This window comes from Eumetopias jubatus, unplaced genomic scaffold (assembly GCF_037043125.1).
Source record: "Eumetopias jubatus isolate StellerSeaLion01/CBP00866 unplaced genomic scaffold, mEumJub1_p1.0 scaffold_14, whole genome shotgun sequence".
Taxonomy (NCBI): domain Eukaryota; kingdom Metazoa; phylum Chordata; class Mammalia; order Carnivora; family Otariidae; genus Eumetopias; species Eumetopias jubatus.
The window spans coordinates 40,303,990-40,325,144 of record NW_028274820.1 but is presented as its reverse complement, the minus strand read 5'-3'; the positions used below and the strand labels follow the sequence as shown (position 1 = coordinate 40,325,144).

Below are 21,155 nucleotides of genomic sequence, written 5' to 3'. Positions count from 1 at the left end.
GGACAAACCGAGAATTTATTGATTTATCTCTGCTGAGCAGAAGAGCACTAGTCAGGCATGGCTTCAGATGGGAGATCTTGGGTTTCCCACTGGACCTGTCAGACAGAGAAGTTTGCATAAGCACTGATGCAAAGACAGCAAACAAAGACATTTTTCATAGCGAGCATCCAGGAAAAGCACTTCTCATTCACTATGACTGTCAACATTTAATAGCCTCAGAGACATGGCTCCTTCAGGTGTAAAATGTGGAGAATGAGGCCCATTTTTCAGAGTCATATGGATTTGAAATAAGGTTTGTGAAGTTCATTGTTTAGCTCATGGCACATTCTAGGAGTTCAGTAACTAGTAGCTATTCATATTGTTAATAGCCATTGTCCAATTGCTGCAAATCAGACCCTTTACCCCCTTCCAAAAAATATCCAATCACACCAAGAGTGACGTAATTTCTGAGCTTATACTGAGGGGTCACAAAACAGAGTCACCTGAGCAGTGATCAAGCGCCTTCTCCCTTGTTCCAGGGGCTCTCTGGGACTCCTGAGTCCCTGCTCCAAGATTTCCCCTGATCCAGCAGCTCCCTACTGTGCCTCCTTCTTTCACTTCTTACTTATGCAGGGAAACTATCTCTCCCACTTCATACTTCTGTCAAATTAAAAAAAAAAATTGGACTTAAGTAAGTAGAGACTTTATGCAAAAAGACTATTCCAGTAGGAGGAAGGAGACTTCGTAATGGGGAAGACAAAGCTCCCCACCATTAGGTCTATAAGCCTGTCAGTGGTCAGGCAGAAAGGACTTTTGTTTTATGGAGAGAAGAAAACAAGGCTAGAAAAAAACTGGAAGTGAGGGAGTAGAATGACAGTAGAACAGGAGATGTTGTTAAGGAGGAATTGCTCCAAAGCTTGCCTCACCTCAGGGGCCAAAGTTCAGGGCTTTGGCAGAAAGAGAGGAGCCTGACTGAAGTTTGGTCAAGACATGTAAGTGGGCATTTTTTCAAACTGTCCAGTAGGGAAAAGGAATTCAGCTTACCTTTTATGACAAAGGATGGGAATTTGGAGGGTCTGTATCTGGCATTGTCTTAAGTAAACAAGGAGCTCATCTCCAAATCTTACTTAAGTTATGCGGGAAGGGTGGTTCTTTGCAGTAAACCTCCCCTCCCCCCCCACCCCCCCCCCCCCCCCCCCCGCCCTGAACACAAGAGGATGAGAGGATTTCTTAACCATTGCAGTTTTCCAGGAGCACAGGGTTCAGGTGTCATTTTCCCACTAGCACATCCCATCTCACCTCCACTGCTGGATACTTGGGGCCATTTACTCACCATTCTCTGCCTCTATTTCTTTGGCTTTCTGTATTTTCAAGGAAAAAGAATTACTAAATTATAAATTACAATACACATAGTAATATATAACATTGCACATCATTATATATAATACATAGTTATATGTAAAATATACTTTAATTATATTTTTATTATATCACATATTTATTTATATTTATAAATATGTACTTATTATAATTTATTTTATTTTATTATAAAATATATAATTATAGGGGCTCCTGGGTGGCTCAGTCAGTTAAGCATCTGCCTTCAGCTCAGGTCATGGTCCCAGGGTCCTGGGATTGAACCCCAAGTCAGGTCCCTGCTCAGCAGGGAGCCTGCTTCTTCCTCTCCCTCTGCCCCTCCCCCTGCCTGTGTTCTCTCTCTCTCACTCTCTCTCTAAAATAAATTAAAAAATCTTAAAAAAATAAAATAATTATATATAAAATATATAACATGTAATATAGAATATTTTATATGTATTATTATACATAGTAATGATAATATATTGTAATATATATATATCTAACAAGAAAATTATCTCCACAATTATATTAGATTGCACACATCATCTCTGTCACCTTAAATACTTCAAGATGCCTTTCCTAAGGACATTCTTCCATATAACCAAAAGAACAATATCTCACCAAAAAATTAACCTCAATTGTATAACATCTAATATGCAGTCCACATTCTCATTTTCCTAATCACCCTCCAAGTGACTTTTATTGCTCCCCCAGACCCTAGGTTCCAATATCCAATCTAGTTTCACACACAGCTTTGGATTTTACATCGTTTTAGTTTCCTGGGGCTCTGCCACTCAAAGTGTGATCCATAGATCAGTACGATCAACATCACCTCGAAATGGACTTGGAAAGCAGAACATCAGGCCCTGCCCAGACCTGCTGAATCCGAAGCAACCTTTGAACCAGATCCTCAGGTGATCTGAATGCACCTTGAGGTTTGAGAAGCATGCTCTAGCCCAGGGTTTCCACGTCCCCCCCATGCTACTGAATTTGTGAAAAGTCTACAACAGTTGTCTTTTTTTCACTTCCACCTTTGTAGTCACATACCTGAATATAAAAGTCACTTACATGCAATGTGGAATGTTTAGAAGATGGTGGTTTTATTTTCTATTTTGCACTTTTGTGTCTGAGTGCGCTTTGTTATCTTAAAAGCATTCTTTTCCTTTTCTCTCCTTCTTTCTTCTGAGAACGTAAATAATACATGAATATACTCTATTGTAAAACTTTACATGATTTAGACATCCTACAGTGAAAAGTTTTCATCATCCTTTGTATTTCCTATCACTTTTATTCTCCTCTTCAAATGTAGCTACTGCCAAATGATTCATATTTACCGGTATCATTCAGGGTTTAGTCAGGGAAGCAGAACCATGAGGACAATTATGGAAAGAAGACATTTATTATAGGAATCAGACCTTACAAAAATGCTGGGAGTGAGGAGATGAAAGTCTGGAAGGGGAGTCAGAGCACAGCGTGTGGGAAGCGATAGCATGGGGAAGCCAAGTCCTGGAACTTGCAGGGAAAGCTGAGAAGCTGAGTGTGTCTGATCAGTAATGTGGGCTCCGGAGCATGAGCTCCTGCACGTGACCATGGGAAGCTAGCCCCTCTGCATAACTTCATCTCTGTGGATCCAGAGCCAAGCATCTTCTTCTAAACCAGCTCCGGGCTGCTGTTAGACTGGGCCAGAGATCAGAAAGACCAGATGCGTGGGGAGCTCCGACCTCCCCTGCCATCTGTCACCACATCTGACCATGGTACCTGAGAGTAATGGCCGCTGTTTTGTTCCTGTCTTCCAAATCTTACGGAAGTACCCTTACGGCCAACTCTAACTTGAATCTAAAAAGAAGGCATAATCCAGCACAGCATCCTACCCAACCCCTTTAAATAAGTAAGTATCTATGTCTACTCACATTCTTTGTGGAAATGGAATCACATTGTGCATATTTTTGCCACCTTGACTTGTCACTTCACAAAGTCTTTTGAGGTCCAACAGTATTATTGCACACGAGACCAAAGTACTTCTTTTTAGCTTTGGCATCTCCTAAGGCAGCGTTTTTACAGACCTTCATGGAATTAACTAGTGTGTCAAAAGCACTATTAAAAAGAATAGGACAGAATAGAAGAGGAAATATAAAAGTGTGTCTCCCTCTGTAAGGATAATTATTGCTTTGTGAAACATTTGTTTTAGTTAAATACATGTGTGTGCTGTGGAAACAGCCTGAAATATATAGCTGTGAGTAACAGTGGTTAAGAAAAACACGGCCTTGAGATTTTCTTCTTTTTCTTTCTTCTACCACCTCCCTCCATTTTTTGGTCTCACTGTTTATTTTGAGAGATAACCCGAGTTTAGAAAGGAACAGGGTAATGTCTGGGGCCAATGGCTTTTGACATAGAGAAACAGTTAAATTCACCTTTAAAAAATTATAATATGGTTATAGATAACATTTGCTCTATTCTCAGTCCAAAGTTGCTAATGAGCGTTAGAAGAAGGGTCTTCTGTACCCTGACTGAGGAAAGGTTGACGTGATCAGAAAATCAAATGATATGGCCTCCAAAATGCAAAGAAATCTCTTTGGAGAATACTGAATTTGACAAGAGAGCAATAGATTCAGTTTCTAAACTTCAAAATCAACAGTAGAATATATGCTGATTTGTTTGGTAATAGAGACCTCTAGAGAGCTCATGTTAGAATTGCAGCAAAATCTTTTTTTCTTTTCTTTCTTTCTTTTTTAATATATAATTTTAAGAGCTAACTTTGGTTGCCAACATAGATTTTCGGAACTCTAAAGGAATTTAGAGATCATTTAATTCTGTATATGTGGATCCTCCTAAGACTTATTACTCACCTTTGATATGCCAAGCACTTTAATAAATAATACCTAATGTGGTTTCTGCGACAATTCTGTAAAGTAAATATTATCACTTTCATCTTGTTTTTTTTATTTTAAAATTTATTTTTTATTTAATTTTTATTTTTTCCAGTTTTATTGACATGATTGACAGATAAAAACTTCATGTGTTTAGGTTGTACCTTGTGATTTTTATGGTGTACAACATGGTTTAATATGCATATACAGTATGAAATGATTATCCCAATCAAGCTAATTAATGCATCCATCACAGAGTCACCTTTTATGTGGTGAGAACACTCAAGGTCTACTCTTAGCAAATTTCAGGTATACACTAGAGTATTATTAACTAAAATCACCATGATGTACATTAGATCTCCAGAACTTATTCATCTTAGAACAAAAGTTTGTGCCTTTTGATCAACATTTCCCCTTCCTCCACCTCCTGGCAACCACTGTTCTCCTTTCTGGTTCTATGAGTTCAGCTCTTTTTGAGTCCGTATTTAAGTGACATCATATAGTACTTGTCTCCCCATCTCTGATTTATTTCACTTAGCATAATGTCCTCCAGGTTTATTCATATGATCATAAATGGCTATTATGAAAAGGACAAGAGATAAGTATTGGTGAGGATGTGGAGAGAAGGGTACCTTTGTACACTCTTGATGGAAATGAAATTGGTATGCCATTATAGAAAACAGTATGGAACTTCTTCAAAAAATTAAAAATGGAACTATCATAATCCAGCTTTCCCACTTTTGGATACGTACCCAAAGGAAATAAAATCAGTATTTGGAAGAGACATTTGCACGCCATGCAATAGCCAACATGGAAACAACCTAAGTGTCCATCAGCGGATGAATGGGTAAACGCGGCATATATATGCAATGGTATATTATTCACTTTCATTTTGTAGAATAAATGAAGTCTCAGAAAGTAGAGCAATGTGTCTGAAAGAAGAAAGCTGGAAAGTGGCAGAGTCAAGTCTAAAATTCAGGATTCCAGATTCCCAGGGCAGTATTGTTGGAAAATACTGCAATATCAAAATAGTACACTTTTCTTAAGGGAAGAGAACTTAGAGATCATATGGTTCATTTTCCTTGTTCCTAAATGGGAAAAAAAGAGGCACAGAAAAGGAGAGCATATTGTCTGGGGTCACATAGCTAGAAAAGAGCAGATCAAGGATGGCATTCTTGTCTCCTGCTTTTCAACCCCCAGCGACTCCAATTTTCACAGATGCCAACATTCATGTAACCACCATCTTACTCAAGATGTAGCACCGTTCTATCCCCACCCCCCAGAATTTCCCTGTGTCACTTCATAGTCATGCCTCCTTCCCTGTCCCCCTCATCTGTAGCCACCGAATTTTCTGTCCCCACAGTTTTGCCTTTTCAGGAATGTCATGTAAATGGGATCATAGAGTATTTTAGTTTTTTTGAGTTAGCTTCTTTCAGTTAGCACAATTCATTTGAGATACATTCGCATGATTGTATCAGAAATTTGTACTTCTTCATTGCTGCATGGTATCCCATTGTGTGGATGTAATATGGTTTGATGATCCGGTCACAAATTGAAGGATATTTGGGTTATTTCCAGTTTTGGGTGACTCTAAGTAAATTTGCTATAAACATTCATGATTAACTTTTGTGTGAACAGAGAAGTATGATTATTGGGTTGTATGATAAGGATATTAAACTTTATAAGAAACTACTAAAATATTTTCCAAAGCATCTATGCCATTTTGCATTCTCACCAATCGTTATGGGAGTCCAAGTTGCTCTGTCTCCCTCTTAGCACTTAAGATCGTCGTTTTTCAAATTTTAGCCATTCTGATATGTGTGTAGTGGTATCTCACTGTGCTTTTATTAAGATTTTATTTTTTTAGGGGTGCCTGGGTGGCTCAGTCGGTTAAGCAACTGCCTTTGTCTCAGATCATGATCCCAGGGTCCTGGGATTGAGCCCCACATCGGGCTCCTTGCTCAGCAGAGAGCCTGCTTCCCCCTCTTCTGTCTGCTGCTCTGCCTACTTGTGCTCTCTGTGTGTGTGTCAAATATATATATATATATTAAGATTTTTTTAAAGATTTTATTTATTTTGTTTATTTGAGAGAGAGAGAGAGCAAGAACAAGCTGGGGAGGGGAAGGGGGTGACGGGGGCGGGGAGGAGAAGGGGCAGAGGGAGAGGGAGAAGCAAACTCCCGGCTGAGCAGGGAGCCAGACTCCAGGCCCAATCCCAGGACCCTGAGATCACGACCTGAGCCAAAGGCAGACGCTTAACTGACTGAGCTACCCAGGAGCCCCACTCATTGTGCTTTTAATCTGTACATCCCTAATGACTAATGATGATGAAAGTGTTTTCATGCACTTTTTACCTTCTTTAGTGAACTGTATGTTCAAATCTTTTAATTATTTTTGATTGAGGAATTTGTTTAATCACTATTGAGTTTTGGAAATTGTGATTATTTCTTTTTAATTCAACTTTTTATTTTGACATAATTGTAGATTCACATGTAGTTGTAAAAAATGATGAAGATCCTATGTGTCCTTTACTCAATTTCTTTCAAATATAATGTCTTGCAAAACCATAGTATAATATAGTAACCAGGATATTGACACTGATACATCAAAATATAGAACATTTCTGTCAACAAAAGGAACCTATATATTGCCCTTTTATATCCACACCTACTTCCCCTCTGCCTACATCCCCTCCTTAACCCCTGTTGACAACTAGTCTGTTTTTCATTTTTGAAATAAAACTCATTAATTTATTTCATCAATGTTATATAAATGGAATAATACATTATGTAAAGTTTTGAGTTGGACATTTTTCATTCAGTGTAGTCCTCTGGAGACTCATCCAAGTTGTTTTGTATATTAATGGTTGTTATTTTTGTTTCATTTTCTCTATTTTTTTATTTTACCAATTTCTGCTCTTTATTATTTCCTTTCTTCTCTTTGTTTGGATTTATTTTTCTCCTTTTTTTTTTAAGTTCTTAAGGTGGGGCCTTAGATTATTGATTTAAAATTTTATTCTATTTTCTAAGGTACATATTTAGTTCTGTAAATGAGGTTTGTTTGATGAACCAGGATATGGTCTATCAGTATATGTTCCATGGGTGTTTGAAAAAGTATGTATATTCTGCTTTTGCTGCAGAGTGTTCCTTATACGTCCACTAGATACTGTTAGTTGATGGCGTTATTGAGTTCTATATCTTGTTGATTTTCTGCCTACTTGTTCTATCAGTTGTTGACAGAGGTGTTACAGTCTCCCATCTATAATTGTAGATTTGTCTATTTCTCCTTTAAGTTCTATCAAATTTTGTCTCACATAATTTTCAGCTCTGTTGTTTGGCCCATACCCCTTTAAGATTACTATCTTTTGTTAGTGGATTGACCCTTTACCCCTGTATAACTGCCCCCTCTCCCTCTCTGGTAATGTTCTTTGATCTGAAGTCTACTTTATCTGGTCTTATATAGCCATTCCTATTTTATTTTGATTAATGTTTGCATAATATATCTTCTCCCATATTTTTGCTTTCAACTAGTCAGTATCATTATATTTGAAGTGAGATTTTTTTTATAAACGGACAATAGTAGGTTGTATTTTATGATCCACTCTGTCTTTTAATTGATAGATTTATACTATTTACATTTAATGAAATTATTCATATGTTAAGGTTAAAGTGTGAAGTTCATTTTTTTATTCATTTTTCTTCTTTTGCTTTTATTTTTTTCTCTGTCTTACTATAGATACATTGAACAGTTTTTGGAATTCCATTTTGATTTAATTTATGTTTTTGAGTGCATCTTTGTTTGTATACTTTTTTAAATGGTTGTTCTAGACATTACATTATGTATGTAAACCATCATGGTCTACTGGTGTTATCATTTTACCAGTTAAAGTGAAATATAGAAACCTTACCTTCTTTTGTGTTACTTTTTCCTGTACCATTTATAATGTAATTTTTAAAATATTTTGTTACACTGTACATATCAGACAGTGTTATAATTACTCATTCAACTACCAAACATAATTTAGAAAACTCAAATGGAGAAGGAAAGCCTATTGTATTTACCCATACATTTGCTTACCATCTTTTTCTTCCCTTTTTATTGTTGTTTGAAGGTTCTTTTAGCTATTCCTTTCTAGTTAGAGAAATTCCTTTAGCCATTCTTTTTCTTTTCATTCATTCTTCGCTGGTGGCAAATTCTGTGTTTTCTTTCATCTGAGAATGTCCTGATTTTCATTTCATTTAAAGAGTATTTTCACCTAGTATAAAATTCTGGGTTAGCAACTCTTTTCTTTCAGCACTTAAAAAATACAGTACCACTTTCTTCAGGCCTCCTAACCTGGTTTATAACAACAAATGTGATGTCATTTGAATAGTTTTCCTCCTATATATGTATCACATCTTCTTTATCCATTCATCTGTCCATGGACATCTGGGCTCTTTCTATATTTTGGCTATCGTGGACATTGCTACTATAAACATTGAGGTGCATGTGCCCCTTCAAATCACTATTTTTGTATGCTTTGAATAAATAAATACCTAGTAGTACAATTGCTGGGTTGTAGGGTAGTTCTATTTTTAAATTTTTTGAGGAATCTCCATACTGTTTTCCAGGTGGCTGCATTCCCACCAGCAGTGTAAGAGGGTTCCCCTTTCTCCACATCCTTGCCAGTATCTGTTGTTTCTTGAGTTGTTAATTTTAGCCATTCTGACCAGTGTGAACTACTTTTTAAAGAGGATAAGTTTTTTATTTTGATGGAACCCAATTTATTACTGTGTTCTTTAATGGATTGTGCTTTTGGTGTCTTGTCTAAGAAAATTTTGCCTAATCTAAGGTCACAAAAATTTTCTCCTATGTTTTCTTTTGATAGTTTTATACATTTAAGTTTTACCTTTCAGTCTAAGATCTTTTTTGAGTTAATTTTTGTATAAGAGTGAGGTGTGGTTTCAAGTTCATGATTTTGCATAGGGACAGCCAACTGTTTCAGCACCATTTGTTAAAAAGGCTATCCTTTCCCCACTGCATTGCCTTTGTGATTTTTGGAAAGCAAGCAAACAAACAAATAAATGAAAAACAAAAACTTAGTTGTTCATATATATATATATATATATATATATATATATATATATATATATATAAGCTTATTTCTGGAATCTCTATACTAGGGGTTGGCAAATTATGGCCTGTGGGTCAAATATGAATAGCCACCTGTATTTCTAATGTCTGTAGGCTAAGAAAACCTTTTACATTTTTAAATGGGCTTAATTTCAAATGGCTCTGTAGATACCTACATAAAAGCTTCAATTTTGCTTCTTAGCCACTAAGCCTAAAATATTTAACATAAATGGCCTTTTTAAAAGATTTATTTATTGGGGCACCTGGGTGGCTCAGTTGGTTAAGTGACTGCCTTCGGCTCAGGTCATGATCCTGGAGTCCCAGGATCGAGTCCCACATCGGGCTCCCTGCTCAGCAGGGAGTCTGCTGCTCTCTCTGACCCTCTTCCCTCTCGTGCTCTCTATCTCTCATTCTCTCTCTCTCAAATAAATAAATAAAATCTTTAAAAAAAATAAAAAAATAAAAGATTTATTTATTTATTTGAGAGAGAGACAGAGACAGAGAGAGACAGAGCAAGGGGGTGGGCAAAGGGAGAGAGAGAATCCTGAAGCAGACTCCTCACTGAGTGCAGAGCCCTCCTCCGGGCTCAATCCCAGGATCCTAAGATCATGGCCTGAGTCAAAACCAAAAGTCAGCAGTTTAACTGACTGAACCACCCAGGCACCCCACATAAATGGCCTTTTAATAAAAATTTGCAAACTCTTGCTCTGTACTGTCCCATTGATCTATTTGTCTACTTTTACACAAGTACATGCTATTTTAATTATTATAGCTTTCTAATAATTCTTGAAATCAAATAATATTAGCCCTTTTAGACAGCAGAAATTTTACATTTTGATGAAGTTCAATTAATCAATTTTTTTCTACTACACATGGTGCTTTTGATGAAGTATGTAAAAATTCTTTGCCTAACTCAAGATACAAAGGATTTAACTTATCTTTTTTTGGTATACATTTTATAGCTTTAGGTTTTACTTCATACATTTTTTTTTAAAGATTTTATTTATTTATTTGAGACAGAGAGAATGAGAGAGAGAGAGAGCACATGAGAGGGGGGAGGGTCAGAGGGAGAAGCAGACTCCCCGCTGAGCGGGGAGCCCAGTGCGGGACTCGATCCAGGGACTCCAGGATCATGACCTGAGCCGAAGGCAGTCGCTTAACCAACTGAGCCACCCAGGCGCCCTACTTCATACATTTTATAGCTTTAGATTATAGACTCCATTTTGAGTTAATTTTTGTCTATGGTGCAAGGTATAAGTTGAAGCTCCTTTTCCCGCCCCCCTCTACACATGACATTGTTCCATCATGATTTCCTGAAAAAACTATGCTTTTGCCACTTTATTGTATTGGAATCTTTTTTTTTCTTCAGAAATTATTTTCCTTCAATTAAAAAAAATCAGCTGAAATTGTATATTTAACCACAAAGCCAACAAAAGTTACATAAATTACATAACCTCCAAAGCCTTTGCAGCTGTTTGAGTGGGTGTTTTTTTTTTTTGACTATTTAGATTTTTCTTGTGAAATACAAAATTTCATACAACACTTTCTACTGAAATAGTCATGATTTTTATGGTCAAATTTAATTATTATTATCAATTTGGAAAACTAATATTGTAAGTAGCTGTTTACATTCACTAAGACTTAGAGTGTTTTCTAAAACCCTTAAATTCTTACTGTGATTGAAAATCAAATCATTATTTTTTTTTAATTTTACACATGTTATTTAAACTACATACAAAACAAAACAGTTCACCCATTTCTCCCTGCCTCTTGCAACTTCCAACCTATTCTCTGCCTCTATGAGCTTGGTTATCTTTTCTTTGTTTCATTTTAGATTCCATGTGTAAGGAAGATCATATGGTGTTTATCTTTCTCTGTCTGACTCACTTCACTTAGCATAATAATTAATGTTCTTGAGGTCCATCCATGTTGAATGAAAAAAAAAAGAATGAAAAGGATGAAATGACAAGATTTCATTCTTTTTAATGGGTGAATAATATTCCACTCACCTTTATCATCCAACTTAGGTTGTTCCATGTACTGGCTATTGTAAACAATGCTGCAGTGAACATGAGTGTACAAAATCTTCTTGTGTTTTTTTTTTTTCCATTTGAGAGTAGTCATTTATTAACTGACTAGATTACAAAAATAATCATGGTAGATACCTTAGTGCATCCTTCTAATAAGCCTATTGATCTTGGTCTGATCTGTTGCTAGCCTCTCCACCTTCTACAAAATTGGTGGTTTTTTTTTCATTCCCCTCGTGGAGAAGATAATTTGAGGGCCATAAAAAGTTGTTTGCTTCTTTGAAACGTTTTCCAACAGTATAGATCTCGTGAATCAGATCCTCCATGCAGATGATGCCATATTTACCAAGAGATCAGGCAATCAATGTGTTATCTGTCAGGGCAATTCCCTTCTTGTTGATTTTGCCATTACCACGCTTGTAGATCAATTCATTCACCGACTTCAGGTCTGGGTACCCCCATGCTATATACAGTTCCACAATCCTTAGTATGTTAACTGAAGCCTTGTTGAGCTTAACAAAGGTGCCATTGAAGATCTGGCGAAGGTGAGGAAGCTACAACACCTTTTGAACCTTTGGGCTCACAGCATTAATACCTCTGATCCTGATGACAAATGCTAATTTGGGTTCTGCAGGTACGTAGAAGTTGCCAGCTTTTCTTGCCATCCTCGCCATTCGGATCTCAGTGCTGTACATCTGCCTACATTCCTTGTGGTAATGCTTAGCTTTTTCACAGATAAGCTTCCTTCTTGCCTTTCGAAGCATCTTCTGAGCAAACTTCTTCCTCAGACGCTTGATCTTCAACTCTGCGAAATTCCTTCGCTTCTTCTTAAGGGTTTCTGGCACAGCAGGAACCTTCTTTTTCTTCTCTTCTGCACCCTCCATGTTTCCAGCTGGAAAAGAGGACTACAAAATCTTTTTGAATTAGTGTTTTCATTTTCTTTGGAGCAATACCTAGAAGTGGAATTGCTGAATCATATTTTTTATCTTTTTGGGGAACCTCCACACTGTTTTCCACACTGGCTGCACCAATTTACATTCCCAGCAACTGTGCACAAGTGGTCCCTTTTCTCCACATCCTTTCCAACACTTATCTCTTGTCTTCTCGATTATAGCCATTCTAATAAGTATGAGGTGATATCTCATTGTGGTTTATTTGTATTTTCCTAATGATTAATGATATAGAGCATCTTTTCATGTACCTATTAGCTCTCTGTATGTCTTCTTTGGAAAAATGTCTATTCAAATTTTCTGCTCATTTTTTAATCAGATTGTTTGTTTGCTTTTGGGTTTCATTTCTTTCTGTTTTGGATATTAACCCTTCATCAGATATATGATTTACAATTATTTTCTCCCATTCTGTAGGTTGTCTTTTCATTTTATTGATGGTTTCTTTTGCTGTGGAGATGGTTTTTAGTTTGATGTAGTCCCATTTGTTGATTTTTGCTTTTGTTGATTATGCTTTTGGTGTCAGATTAAAAAAAATCATTGCTAAGACCTATGTCACAGAGTTTACCACCTATGAATTCTTCTGGGAGTTTTACGGTTTCAAGTTTTATGTTCAAGTCTTTAATCCAGTTCGAGGTAATTTTTTGTGTGTATAAAATAGGGTTTTTTTTTGGTGGAGTCTTTAGGATTTTCTGCATATAAAATCATATCATCTGAAAATAAAGACAGTTTTACTTCTTCCTCTCTAATTTGGATGCCTTTTATATCACGAACTTGCCTGATTCCTCTAGCTAGGACACCCAGTAGTATGTTGAGTAAGAGTGGTAAGGGTGGGTACTCTTGGGGCATCTGGGTGGCTCAGTCATTAAGCGTCTGCCTTCGGCTCAGGTCATGATCCCAGGGTCCTGGAATCGAGCCCCGCATCAGGCTCCCTGCTCTGTGGGAAGCTTGCTTCTCCCTCTCCCACTCCCCCTGCTTGTGTTCTCTCTCTCGCTGTCTCTCTCTCTCTCTGTCAAATAAATAAATAAAATCTTAAAAAAAAAAAAAGAGTGAGTACTCTTGTCCTGTTCTTGATCTTAGTAGAAAAGCTTTCAACCTTGCACTGTTGAGTATGATGTTAGCTGTGGATTTGTCATATACGGACTTTATTATGCTGAACTATGTTCTTTCTATACCTAATTTTTTGGGAGTTTTTATCATAGAAGACTTGTATTTTGTTACATACTTTTTTTGCATTTATTGAGATCATGTGATTTTTACCTTTCATTCTATTAATGTGATGTGTCACATTTATTTATTTATATGTGTTGAACCATCCTTGTACCCCAGGAATAATTTCAACTTGATCATGGGGTATGATCCTTTTAATGTGCTATTGAATTTAATTTTCTAATATTTTGTTGAAAAGTTTTACATCTATATTAGTTTTCTTTTTTTGTAGTGTCCTTATCTGGTTTTGGTGTTACAGTAATGCTAGTCTTATAAGTGAGTTTGGAAGTGTTCCCACCTCTTCAATTTTTTGGAAGAGTTTGAGCAAGATGGTCATTAATTCTTCTTTAAATGTTTGGTAGAATTTATTAGGGAAACTATCTGGTTCTGGACTTTTCTTTGTTGGGAGATCATCTTTATTACTGATTCAATCTCCTTATTCATTTTGGATCTGTTCAGTTTTTCTCTTTCTTCAAGATTTAGTCCTGGCAGGTTGTATGTTTCTAGGAATTTGTTTTTTCTAAGTTATCCAATTTGTTGGTATATAATTGTTTGTAGTAGTCTCTTGTAACTTTTTGTATTTCTGTGATATCATTTGTAATGTCTCCTTTCTCATTTTTATTTTTTTCATTTGAGACTCCTCTCTTTTTTACTTAGTCTAAATGAAGTTTTGTTATTTTTGTTTATTTTTTCAAAATCCAGCTCTTAGTTTTGTTGATCTTTTCTATTGTTTTTCTGATCTCCATTTCATTTATTTATGCTCTGATCTTTGTTATTTTCTTCCTTCTACTAATTTGGACTTAGTTTGTTCTTTTTCTCTGAGATGTAAAGTTAGGTTGTTTATTTGGGTTCTTTCTTTTTTTCTTAGTGTAGGCATTTATCACTATAAATTTCCCGCGAATTACTGCTTTTGCTACATCCCATAAATTCTGGTATTTTGTGTTTCCATTTTGTTTGTTTTAAGATATTTTTTTATTTCTCTTTTGATTTTTTTCTCTGGCCTATTGGTCACTTTGTATATGTCTATTTAGCCTAAAAAATAATTCAAATTTTTTGTTTCCTTATTGATTTTCTGTCTGGATGATCTATCCATTATTTAAAATGGGGTATTGAAGTCCCCAACTATTGTTGTATTGTTTATTTTCCCCCTCAGATCTGTTAGTATTTGCTGAATATATTTAGGTGCTCTAATGTTGTGTGCATACATATGTATCATAGTTCTAGCTTCTTGATGAGTTGACCCCTTATCATTATATAATAACCTACTTTGCTCTTCTCACCATTTTTGGCTTATTGTCTATTTTATCTGATTATAAATATAGCTACCTTCACTTTCTTTTGGTTTCCACTGGCATGGAATATTTTTATTCATCCCTTCACTTTGAACCTGAAAGTGTCCTAAAACTGAAGTGAGTCTCTTGATGGTAGCATATAGTTGGGTCTCATTTTTTAATCCATCCAGCCACTCTGGGCCTTTTGACTAGGTAATTCAATCCATTTATATTTAGAATAATTATTGATATGTAAGGACTTGCCAGTGCCATGCTATCAATTGCTTTCTGACTGTTTTGTAGTTTTATCATTCCTTTTTTCCTCTCCTGAAGCCTATTTTTATGAATTGGTGATTTTCCATGGTATGCCCTGATTCCCTCCTCTTTGTCTTTTGTGAATCCACTATATTTTTGCTCTGTGGTTATTATGATGCTTACATAAAACATCTTATGAATTAACAGTCCATATTGTTCTTGTAGCAACTTAACTTTGATTATATAAAAAAAAATCACCCCTTTAATTCTCTCCCTTCTTATTTTTTTGATGTCATAATTTATCTCATTTTATATTATGTATTCATCAACTATATTCTTATTATTCTTTTCCTTTAATCTTTAAACTATAGTTAAGTGGTTAACATGCTGTCATCTTATAGAAATAGAGGTTTCTTTATCTGGCTGGATATTTAAGAAAAAGAAGAGCAAATTATGTACAAAATAGGCAGAAGAAAGAAATAATTAAAATTAGGGCAGAAATCAATGAAATTGAAAACATGAAATCAATAGAAAAAATAAATTAAACAAATAGCTGGCTCTTTGAAAAGTTCAATAAAATCGACAAGCCTCTGGCCAGCCTCATGAAGAAAAAAAGGATGCAACTTGCTAATATCAGAAATGAAAGAGAAGACACCACTACAGATTGCCCTGACATTAAAGGATAAAATGGAATTCTATGAATAACTCTAGGCCCACAAATTTGATAACCTAGATGAAACTGATGAGTTCTTTGAAAGCTACAATTTGCCAAAACACACACAAGAAAAAATAGACAATCTGAGTAGGTCTATATCTATTAAAGAAATTGAATCAATAATTGATCACCTTCCAAAAAAGAAAGAGCCAAACCAGATGGGTTCACTGCTGAATTCTATCAAATATTTAAGGAAGAAATTACACCAATGCAATCCCTTTCAGAATATAGAAACAGAGGGAATACTTCCAAACTAATTTTATGAGGCCAACATTTCCTAAAATTAAAACCAAAGACATTACAAGAAAGGGAAATTATAGACCAATATCTCTCATGAACATAGATGCAAAAATCTTCTGTAAACTTGAAGGTGATCAATAGGAATTACAGAACCTGAACACAGTCAAAAAGGCAATTGAAAAAAAATGAATGGAACCTTAGGAACCTATGGAACAAAAAATATAAGATGTAACATTTGTGTCATCAGAGTCCCAGAAGAGGGGAAAGTGTGTGGGGCTGAGAAAATTTTTAACAAAAAATGGTGAAAAACTTCCTAAATCTGGTAAAACACATAAACAATAGATTCAAGAAACTGAGTAAGCCACAAACAAGATGAACCCAAAGAAGTCCATTCCCAGACACATCATAATCAAATTTCTGAAAACTAAAAACAAGGAAAAAAACCTAAAAGATCCAGAAGGAAAAACACATTTCAAATAATACAATTCAAATAACAGTGAAATTCTTATCAGAAATGATAGGAGTCAGAAGGAAGTGGCAAAATATATTCAATTGCTGAAAGAAAGAACTATAAACTCAGAATTCTATATCCACCAAAAATATATTTTAAGAGTAAAGGTGAAATAAAAACTTTTCAAATGAAGAAAAAGTAAAAGAAATTGTTATTACTAGACCTGACCTAAAAGAATTGCAGAAAGAAATTATTCCAAAAGAAAGAAAATAATAATAGAAAGAAACCTAGAACATCAAGAATAAAGAAAGAGCCATGGAATGGGTAAATATATGGGTACGTAAATAGAATATCATTCTCCTTATGAATTTTAAAAATTATTAGTCAATTTAAATTAAAATTGTAACATTGTCTAATATGTAAATACATAATTAAATAACGTATTAACAGAGTGAATAAAAACTATGACCAAACTGTATGCTATTAGCAAGAAATTTTATTTATTTATTTATTTATTTATTTATTTATTTATTGTTATTGAAGTACAGTTGACACACACTGTTACATTAGTTTTAGGTATACAACATGGTGATTTAACAACTGTATGTTATGCTACCATCAAGTGTAGCCTACCATCTGTCACCATACAACGCTATTGCAATGCTATTGACTCTATTCCCTTTGCTGTACCTACGCTTGTTTTTATCCCTGTGACTTATTCATTCCACAACTGCAAGTCTGTATCTCACACTCCCTTTCACCCATTTTGCCCATGTCTCCACTCCTCTTCCCTCTGGCACCCATCAATTTGTTCCCTGTATTTATTTTTTCTGCTTTTTGTTTGTTTGTTCCCTAGTTTTGTTTTTTGATTCTACATATAAGTGAAATCATATACTATTTGTCTTTCTCAGTCTAACTTATTTCACTTAGCATATTACCTCGTAGGTCCATCCATGTTTTCACAAATGGCAGGATCTCATGTATATGTATATATACACAGCCATACACACATCATCTTTATCCATTCATCTATTGATGAACCTTAGGTTGCTTCTATATCTTAGCTATTGTAAATAATGCTGCAATAAACATAGGGGTGCATTTATCAGTTTGAATTAGTGTTTTTGCTTTATTTGGGTAAATACCCAGTAGTGGAATTACTGGATGATATGGTAGTTCTATTTTTAACTTTTTAAGCAACCTCCACACTGTTTTCCCCAGTGGCTGCACCAATTTACATTCCTACCACCAGTACATGAGCGTTCTTTTTTCTTCACATTCTTGCCAATACTTGATATTTCTTATCTTTTTGATTCTAGCCATTCTGTCTGTGTAAGTGATATCTCATTGTGGTTTTGATTTGCATTTTTCTGATGCTTAGTTATGTTGAGCATCTTTTCAAGAAATTCATTTTAAATATAATGATATAGTTAAGTTAAAAGTAAAAAGCTGGAAAAAGTATACCATTCAAATATTAATAAAATAAAGTGAGAGTGGCTACATTAATATTAGATAAAGTTGACTTCAGACCAAAGAAGAAATGACACATTACATAATGACAAGGGTCAATCCATCAAAAAAGACAACACAATTCTCAGTGTGTATACACCGAACAACCAAGCTTCAAAATACATAAAGCAAAAACTGAGAGAAGTGAAAAAGAGAAATAGACAAATTTACAATTGCAATTGGAGATTTCAATGCTCAGTAGTTGATATACCTAACAGAAAAAAATCAGCAAGAATATAGCAGAACTGAAAAATACCATCAATCAATGAGATCTGATTGATATTTATAGAATGCTCCACCCAGCAACAGCAGAATGCAAATTCTTTTCAGTTGCACACAGAATATTCACCAAGACCATCTTTGGTTTTACAAGAAGCATCAGCACACTTAAGTGAATTGAAATCATGCAAAATATGTTCTTTGACCATAATGTAATCAAACTAGAAATGCATGAGAAAGAAAATAGAAGTATCCTTAAACACTTGTAAACTTATCCACACACTTTCAAATAATCCATGAGTCAGAAAAGAACTCTAAAAGGAAATAAAAAATTACACTGAAGTAAATAAACATGAAAATAAACATATCAGAATGAATGGGTGGGATGCAGCCAAATGACTTAGAAGGAAATTTTTAGCACCAGATGCTAATTAAGAAAAAGGAAAAATCTTAAATCAATAGTTTAGCTTCCTCCTCAGGAAGTTAGAAAGGAAGAACAAAATTAACACAAGCAGAAGGAAGGAAATAATTAAGACATAGAAATCAATGGATTGAAAACAGAAAAACAGTGGAAAAAATCAATAAAAATGAAGCTGGTTGCTTAAAAATATCAATGGAATTGATAAACTCCTAACAGGACTGACAGAGAAAAAAAAGAGAAAAGATGCAAATTACCAATGTTAGGCACGAAAAAGGGAATATCAATGCAAACTCTGCACATATTAAATGGATATTAAGGAAACACTAGCATTGACTGTACACACATACATTTGATCACTTGGATGAAATGAATCAATTCCTCGAAAACCACAACCTACTGAAACTCACTAAAAATGAAAGAGAGAATCTGAATAGTCTGATAATTACCAGATAAATTAATTTAGAAATTACATGGCTCCAGAAAAAGAAATCTGCAAGCCAAGATGGCTTAAATGGACATTTCTCCCAAACATTTAAACCAGAATTAACACCTTCTATATAATCTTTTTTGGAAAATAAAAGAGGAGGAAACAGCTCCCAACTCATTTTATGAAGGTGGTATTACCCTCATACCAAAATTAGATGGACAAAATAAGAAAACTACAAACATAAAAGTCTTCAATAAAATATTTAAAAATTATATCCAGTATTATGTATGTGTTCTGTATCTTATATCTATAATATATGTACACATAAGATATGTATAGCTTATGATATAAGAATTATGTATCACAACTAAACAAGAGTCATTCCAGAAATAAAAGGCTAGTTCAATATTTGAAAATCAATGTAATTGGACATATTAACAGATAAAAAAGAAAGCCCACACAATTATATAAATTGGCACAGAAAAAGCATTGAAAAAATATTTAACACCCATTTGTGATAAAATTCTCAGAAAACTAGGAATCAAGGGGCATCTCCTCAATCTCATAAAAAACATCTACAGGGGTGCCTGGGTGGCTCAGTCAGTTAAGCATCTACCTTCAGCTCAGGTCATGATACCAGGGTCCTGGGATTGAGCCCCACATTGGGCTCCCTGCTCAGCAGGGAGTTTGCTTCTCCCTCTGCCCCTCTCCCCACTCATTTTCTCTCTCCCTCTCTCTCTCTCTCTCTCAAATAAATAAAATATTTAAAAATATTTTTAAAAAAAGAAGAATAAAGTTGGAGAAATCAGATTACCTTGGTTTAAGTCTTACTGTGTGGCTACAGTAATCCAGACAGGTTTATAGAGGTATAGACACATAGATCAATGGAATGGAATAGACAACATAAAAATAGACCTATAGAAGTATGGCCAACAGATTTTTGACAGAGGTGCAAAAGTAATTAAGTGAAGAAAGAATAGTATTATTAACACATGGTGCTGGAACAAGTGGACATTCACAGCAAGAAAGATGAACTAGGATGTAAACCTGCCACCTTACACAAAAATTAACTCAAACTGGAACATAAGAGAACATGTAAAACTATAATACTTTTAGAAGAAATCTAAGAAAAAACCTTTGTGACCTAGGGCTAAGCAAAAAATTCTTAGATATGACATCAAAAGCATAATCCACAAAAGAAACACTGATAAATTGGTCTTCATCAAAATTAAGAACTTTGGCTCTATGAAAAATTCCATTCTAAGAGGTTAAAAAGACAAGCCACAGACTGGGAAAGCATGTCTGCAAATCACATACCTGACAAAGGACTTGCATCCAAGAGCTATAAAGAACTCTCCAGGTTTAACAAGAAAAACACATGAAAGGGAAAAATCAGAGGGGGAGAAGAACCATAAGAGACTATGGACTCCAGGAATCAAACTGACGGTTTTAGAGGGAGGAGAGTTGGGGGATGGGTGAGCCTGGTGATGAATATTAAGGAGGGCACGTATTGCATGGAGCACTGGGTGTTATACGCAAACAATGAATCATGGACCACTACATCAAAAACTAATGATGTATGGTGATTAACATAACATAATAATAAAAAAAAGAAAAACTAATGATGTACTGTATGGTGACCAACATAACATAATAAAAACATTATAAAAAATTAAAAAATAAAATAAAATAAAAAAACAATAAAAACACAACCCAATTAGAAAAAGACTGAAACAGACATTTAACCAAGGAGGGAATATGGGGGCATCTGGGCGACTCACTGGGGTAAGCATCTGACTCGGGCTGAGGTCTTGATCTCAGGGTTCTGGGATGGAGTCTAGCGTTGGGCTCCACCTCAGTGGGGAGCCTGCTTCTCCTTCTCCCTCTGCCCCTTTCTCTCTGCCTCTACGCCCACTCCTGCTCTGTCTCTCTCTCAAATAAATAAATAAAATATTTTTTTTCAAAAAGAGGGAATGTGGGTTGCAAATAAGCATATAAAGAGCTTTTCAATATCATTCACCATGCTGAGTGAGGAAAAGCCAGTATTTAAGGTTTAATACCATATGCTTCCATTCATATAATTTTCAAATGACAAAATTATAGAGATGGAGAATAGATCAGTGGTTGTCAGGGGTTAAGGAGGTAGGT

At 35.2% G+C, this 21,155-nt stretch overlaps 1 pseudogene; it reads right to left on the bottom strand.

Moving 5' to 3' along the window:
* Window positions 1-11,482: 11,482 nt before the first annotated feature.
* LOC114221521 (large ribosomal subunit protein uL30 pseudogene) lies at window positions 11,483-12,227 on the bottom strand (annotated as a pseudogene).
* Window positions 12,228-21,155: the final 8,928 nt, after the last annotated feature.